General features: G+C 43.4%; 1 protein-coding gene across 4 annotated transcripts in view; it reads right to left on the reverse strand.

Moving 5' to 3' along the window:
- Positions 1-7,081, reverse strand: part of RALGAPA1 (Ral GTPase activating protein catalytic subunit alpha 1) — a 143,036-nt gene extending 135,955 nt beyond the window's left edge. For all 4 annotated transcript variants that reach the window (XM_064460276.1, XM_064460275.1, XM_064460274.1 and 1 more), the window contains exon 1: positions 6,311-7,081. The gene's annotated coding sequence lies outside the window, so the exon portion shown is untranslated. The remainder of the gene's footprint in view (positions 1-6,310) is intronic.
- Positions 7,082-7,124: the final 43 nt, after the last annotated feature.

The following is a 7,124-nucleotide window of genomic DNA, read 5'->3' on the forward strand; positions in this document are numbered from 1 at the left end:
AGCATCTCCTGTTTACCATCTCTAAATGAGATCTGAAGATTAGCAATGTTAGGTAACAGCTAGTATTACAATAATTTATTTTATCATAACACATTACATTTTAGCTCTGTAAGATCTGACAACAATACATTGATTTATCTGCTTTGTTTTCTAAATTTCATAATTGTAAGCACATTTGTTTATTTTGACAATCTTTAGAAAATGTATTTTCTTTGGAGAGCTTTCTTGGGTTTCTGACAATTTTTAGATCTTTAACTCAAGATAGAGTTTAAAACAATAACCAGAGTAAGACATCACCAAAATATTAAATGAAAGGAGGGAGTGGTGGCTTGTGCAGGGAACCTCCTCGTGCAGAGCACACCAGGCCGGAAGGGCACGTTCCGTACACAGCGACAGCCATGATCTTGCAAAGGCTTGACTTTGAAACATGTGACATCAACACCTTTGATTATGCATGGAGGACAAGGTTAGAAAATAGCAGGATTAGTTAGGGAGGGGTTAGGTTCTGCTGCATTCCAGACGGCTATTACTGTACCCACTCTTTGCTTTTCCACTTTAAAGAACTCTTCAAATATTTTTGTCCAGCCATGTAGTGACCCCCATAAGAAAGTTTAACTGAACTTTTAAAGGAGTAGTGTGGACAGTTAAGTGCTGCAGAACTTTTTTCTCCTTCTTTTAACTCTCTCTACAGGGTCCCATAGGGCACTTAAAGTAGTGGGGGCAACTGGGTCACCCTCATACCATCCCTTAACCGCTCACAGCTCATCTAGGATTTATGATTTCCAAAGAATTTGGCTGTTGCCAAGTACTTAAAAAAAACCTATGAGTATTTTTTGATATATCAAAGAGAGCACAAACCCTTCAGTTCTAGCCTGGTTCAACAGTTCACATTTCAAAGGGATAGATTGTGTTTTGGATTCTTGCATTCACCCGCAGAAATCCAAGTTTCTGGAACCACTGCTTTACTAATATTTACACCACATTAAGGTACATGATTAAAAGCGTGTTAAAATTACTCAGAATTTCACTAAGTATTTCCCTTCTTTCAGGGAACTAGCATGAGTCTTAAACCTGACCCTGCAGAGGTGCATGCTTCTATTCCACTGAAAAGCTATTTGTCCACATGAAGCTTCAAGAGAAAACAATAACTTTTTAAAAATTGTTTAAAAGAGCTCCACTGCTTCTCATCTCTTCATATTTTAGCTCAAGAGCTGATCCCTTTGAGGCTTTATCTAAGTACTCCTATTTCTACTTTTCTCTACTACCCTCCACAGCTTCCTTCCTACAGGGGTTGTCTTCTGAGAAAGACGCCTCTCTAAATTGCACCCTGGGTGTAAGGATCGTGTGTTGTAATCCTCTGGGTGTATGGCTTTGCCTGTGCCACAGTATTCCTGTTTGGGAACCATCCTGAGTAACAAAATCTTAGTTAACTTAATTGGCAACTATTTAATTTGAGGAAAAGACCCACAAACCTAGGTATTTAAGGTTTGAATAGTCAAAACCAGGGGTCTGTACAGTTGAGTACCCTAGTTTAACATATTGATGCTGGAGATGTTGGTCACTTTGACCTAAGCAGGCAAATACCAGGATCCTGTAAGATATTTCTAATATGAGAATAATGGAACAGCTAGCTGTTCCTTCAACAAAATCCTGTTCCTGTGCAAAAAAAGCACAAATTCCCATTTCATTTGCTCAGCCCCGTACCTCACAGATGAAATCTGGAATTTACATGCTTCTGTAATAAAGGAAAAGAGCTCTTCATGAGCTTACACACCCCTGAGCAACCAATTCTTGCTTTATTGCTTTTCTGTTGTTAAGCAGTGTATTGGCGTTAATACCTTTGCGTGAGCATCTGGTACAAAGTCAGAATGGTGCAGTCCTTCCAAACACCAAAGATCCCAAGCTTGATACATTTTTCCATGAGCTACATAATTAACGAAGCCAGATTTCCTTTGAATTTGTACCCTACCCACAGAATCCCATGAGTCGTCATCTTCCACAATCATAAACCTTCATTTGCTTAGTCCTCCCCTACCTATTTGAGATGAGCAAGGGGCCTGACTGCAGGTAAGTCTTAACTATGTGCACACAGGTAGGCGAGCTGACCGCTGTCTCTTGGAAAGGTAAAAGCTGAGTTACACATTTCCCTCTGTGGGACATTAATAGGGGTTCTTTGTTCCAGATACCATTTCACAAAACACACAGAAACTTGGTATCTTTAACACTTGTGCTCTCATGTAAAATTAGATCTAAACTAGAAAATGGCTTCAAAATTAGCAGGGAGAGTGCAAGTGAAAAAAAAACTCCAACCAAACCCAACCCGATCCAAAAATCATTACCTAAGCTTTGTTTTCTTAACACGCTAGGACTGTGTCAGCCATGCTCAAAGAACAGAAGGGATATATCATTTATCATGACGAGAAACTTTCATACCAGTCAAAGTTATTTTCAACCAATGCAACCATTACGAATTGCTGTCTGGTGGTGCCAGAGAATTTAGACTTTTGCTGTGCAAAGTCACCTCCAGCTCACAATGTTTGAGTTCTAATGTAAGCACTAGCACCCATATCTGATACGAAAGAGGTTTTGAAACGTGAACACACTGATACAGTGGCAGTTACAACTTGTAACCGAAAGTGTGCTCTCTCTCAACCACTGAGAGGTTTTCTTTTTCTTCCCCAACTTATGAAACAGTTTTGCAATATTGGTAAACCCACAAAAGAACTACCAGAAGAGAAAAAGCCCTGCAGAAACTCCATGTCTGACACCGTCTAGAGGAGAGCCAATTTTGCACAGATTATTTCCTTTTTATTAAAGGAAATATTTTGCCCTCAATCTCTCCCCTTATCTCATCTGCAGGAGTAAGAAGGGTCTTTTAGAAATAAGTCATATCTGAGTTTATTTAGATTAGCAATTTTAAGATTACTTTACACAGTTTGCAGCATATACCAGAATATCTTGCCCAGAAAATGTACAAGCTGAGGGAGGAACATGATCCAATAGCCTTCAAACATAGCTAGTAGCCTGCACACTGAGACTGCTACTTTAACTTGCTGCTGACCTTGTCCTGCAGGGAAAATAGTTTTCTCAGTGTTCTTGTGACCCACCTCCTAATCTTGTGCTTTGAAACTGAGGGCAAAGAATCAGATTTAATTTGATAGAGCACCCAGTGTATAATTTCTTTGGGATACTGGATAAAAATAATTTCAAGTGACATAATTTGATTTGGCTGAGTTCACAAACACAGTGCTACCACTTCTTTCTTAACCCGTGCTACAGGAGAGGCCCAAGAACTGACTAAAACCTTGCATGTATCTTCCAGATAAATTTCTCTCATGATTCTTTCATTGCTAATAACACAGGCTGCTAGACCTGGCTAATATGCTGAATTCCTGTCACCTTTGGAGGACTTCAGTCCCCACAGTCAAACTTTTGATGACCAGTCTAAGACAAACTACATCTTTGAACTGGGAGAAACTCCTAAGAAGATGATACTTCAAACTCATTAAGATGTAGTGCATTATATTGGATCAAACACAGTAAAAGCTCTTTTGTCCCTGCTTTTCCTTGAAGGTTTCGTCTATACCCGTATCCTGCTGACTCACATTATATATCTTTGGCTTCTCTCTTTACAATTTTCTCCTTGTCAGAAATATTTGGTTACTATGCAGTTACTCACTACAACGAAAACTGGCAATCAGGTTGGTAATCAGAAAGCTAGTAACTGCTTTTCAGATTCCAGAGTGATACACGTTTCCACTCACTGTCTCCATTCAACAAAGCAGGTATAAAATTACAGCTCTGCTTCCCAGCTTTTCCTGAAGATGTCTGGTCTAATAGCCACCATGCTTCTGCCAGGTTCCACAGATGTGATTCAAAGCCAGATTCAGGTTATTAGTTTAAGTCCACAGATTATGTCCTAGGAAGCTGATGCCTGCATTTCCAGGCTTTTCCTCTTCACGTGTACGAGTTCCCATCTTCAATTGTCTCTCTTTTTCCCAAACTGGGGAAGGAAATTTCACCACCTGTCAAGGTCTGTGCTGGCCAGCATTTTATTTATAATGATTGCTATCACATCCAATCTTTTTTTTCAGCACCAGCTTTCAACAGAATTGCCAGTTTTGAATTCTACATTGTTCCCAGCTGTCCCTGTTGATGTACTATGTCTCTTTCCAATTGTTCAGAAAAACCACATATCAGCTGTTAATCCCCACTTCTCCATTAAATGCAGAGCCGAGCTAATGAGAATGATGACAATCACCTTCTTAATGGCTATTTTACTCTAATGAAGTGTATAAGTCATGATCCAGAAAAAAATCATAGCTTTGTAGGTACCTAATACTTCCTTTCACTTATCTTGATAAAACGGTCAATCCGCAGACTGGGCCTCTGGTAGCTGACTGGATTCCTAGCTGGCATGTACACACAGTAAGACACAAATCTTTGCAAGTCCTCTAGTAAGCTAGCCAGAATTTCTTCTTTCCCCACTCCTTGTAGCACACATCTGACCTAAGATAGCTGATTAAGATAGGTGTTGCCACTTTATATGTTAAGGGCTTATAGGTGATCTGATTAATTAACTTTATATTTCTGGGAACAAATTATAAGCTGCCACCAGCACTATGCCACCACGCATACCCTTTTCTCTTAGCTTTTCTAGCACTCCATTTGGACAGTCAGATTAACTTCAACCGGTACCTCTTTTATTTTCTCCTCAAGACACTAGATGATTGTATTGCTTTAGCTGCGTAATCCCCCCCTCTCCTGGCTACAAACAGAATAGAAGCAGCATGTAAAATCATGTATTACTCAAACAAATTTCTAGCACAATTCCCTGTTCTGGTTGCTGATTTCCACCATGGCATGGGAACTTTGATTTCCTTCTGGAGCTTATTTTTAGCTGCCTTAGACCTAGTTCCAACTGTTTGGATAGGAAATTACAGTCAGGCCAAAGGTTTTCTATTTCCTGCCATTCCTTTCCCTGGATCTGTTTCCAGCAGTTTTCTCTAGTCCAGAGCATTTTATTTCTAGTCTTTTTATCTTGCGAGTCTAAAAATGCAACACTTGAATTTGGAATTGTAAGACATTTTTTATTTCTGGTTTCTTTTTGTCAAATCCCTTAAAATTAAAATCTCTTAAGAGAAATTTCAGATCCTGTTTGTGAAATACATTGGTTTTCTTTGGGGAGGTCTCCAGCTCATTTCAGGCCTTCTCCTAACTCCTTTCAGCCATTTGAGTATCAGACAACACTACTAACACTTTTGTCACGTTAGCTCAAATGCATACCAGCTTAAAAAACAGTACCTTGGTAACGGCCTCTTTAAGTTTTTAAAACTATATGAAACAGCACTCAGCCAGGTTTCGGGGTCCTGCAAGTTGTTTCTAAAGAGGGAAACACCTGAAGCACAAGGTCAGTCACTGCTGCTCTATCAAATAACCAGAAACATTGAAAAAAACCCAGCCCAGCTGCCCAGGGCAGGGCCCCTGCAGACCATGCATAGCCACCTCTGCCAGCTGCCATCGTCCCCTTCTGCCCCCACCACCGCTGCTGGGAGCTGGGCCTGGGGTACCCTGAGGGGGACCCGAGAGAACACATGGGGAAAGCGGAGGCAGGAGAAGGAAATGTGATTTTAGCAACTACATCTGCCTGCCACTGCAGGTCTAGGAAAGGTCTCATTCCTGTATGTGCTGCAGCTCTTTTAGAAAGTCATTGGTGTTTCCCACCATGTACTTAGAATTCTAAAAATCCTGGCAGGTGTGGGGAAAGCATGGCAGGTTCTCCTGGGTTCCCCAGGTGGCTACAAAGCCAGAGATAACAGAAACAGAAGGGATGGAGTTTGCAGAGTGAAGGATGGAAGGTGGGTAATTAATGTTTCTTTGTGTTCTTGGAGAAGAGGTGCCACACCTACATACGCTCCTCTTGGTGCAAATACAGGGAGATTACTTGCTTTGGATATACAGAGATGTAGGAGAAAAGAAGTGACTAAGACACAGCAACGGTTATTGTGGGTGAGGTGGGCAGCTATTGCCATGGAGGTAGAAGCCCATGGGGAAACTCAGAATTATCATTTATCATGATAGAACCTGCAAAACATCCTTCAAGACTGCAGAGTGACTAAATCTGGATCTCTCAACATGAAGAGCTGCTACCACCAGGCAAACACAACCTTAATTTCACTGGAGCAGCACGTCACATCACCGAGATGCACAGTGCACCTCTACTGCTCCTTCACCTAGCCTGGACTACAGAAGCAAGCCTGTGCTGTACAAGCGAGCTTACCTTCACCCCAAAGATACTGCTCACACTTACCCGCAGGCCACAACCGTGTATCTCATAACTCTTGAGGATCCCCACCACACTTCGCTCTGCGTGCATATGTCCTGAAGTAAAGCTAATCAGCCCCTCATACCAAGAGGACAGTTGGGACAGCTTGCTCCAGTAAGCATCGCTTGTATTCAGTACCTCTTACATAGCACAATTAACGGCAAATGAAAAGTACTGATAATCAAAGCCAAAAAACCCATCCCAGCCCTGCACAAATCGCAGCATATCCCTTTAGGCCCTTCTCATGTCCGCTCTCAGTGGTTGCTGTCAGCTTTAGGGGACCAAGTTAAGTCTGATTAAATTTAAAGTGTATCACAGAATGTGAAACTATAGAAGAAACAGGTTCTGGTGGGGAGGCAGGTCTCCACAAGGACCTCTGTCCGCGGGAGCCCAAGGGGGAAGGCGAGAGGGTGGCGGCGAGCCGCCAAGGGACGCCTCTCCCAGACGAAAAGCTCCTGGGCCGCGGCGCGGGGTCGCCAGGCGGGCAGCCGCGAGGCCCCGCGCCCTCCCTCCGCCGCCTCGGCAGCGAACGGCAGCCCCAAGCCCCGGCCCCGCAGGCCTGCTCCCCCGCCTGAGCCACCTGCGGGAGAGGCGGGCAGGTACCAAGCGCTCCTCGCTCTACCTGCCCACAAAGCCACCCCCTCGCGGTGGCGGCAGCCCCGTGAGCACCCCGGGACAGGAAGAGGGCGCGAGCAGCCCTCGGCCGTCCCCTCAAGGTCCCCCACGGCCGCGGGGCTGCGCCTCCCCCTTCCCCTGGTGGACGACAAATCCCAGAATGCCCCGCGCGCGGCCTAAGGCG

The sequence above is a fragment of the Phalacrocorax carbo genome, chromosome 9, assembly GCF_963921805.1.
Source record: "Phalacrocorax carbo chromosome 9, bPhaCar2.1, whole genome shotgun sequence".
Lineage (NCBI taxonomy): Eukaryota > Metazoa > Chordata > Aves > Suliformes > Phalacrocoracidae > Phalacrocorax > Phalacrocorax carbo.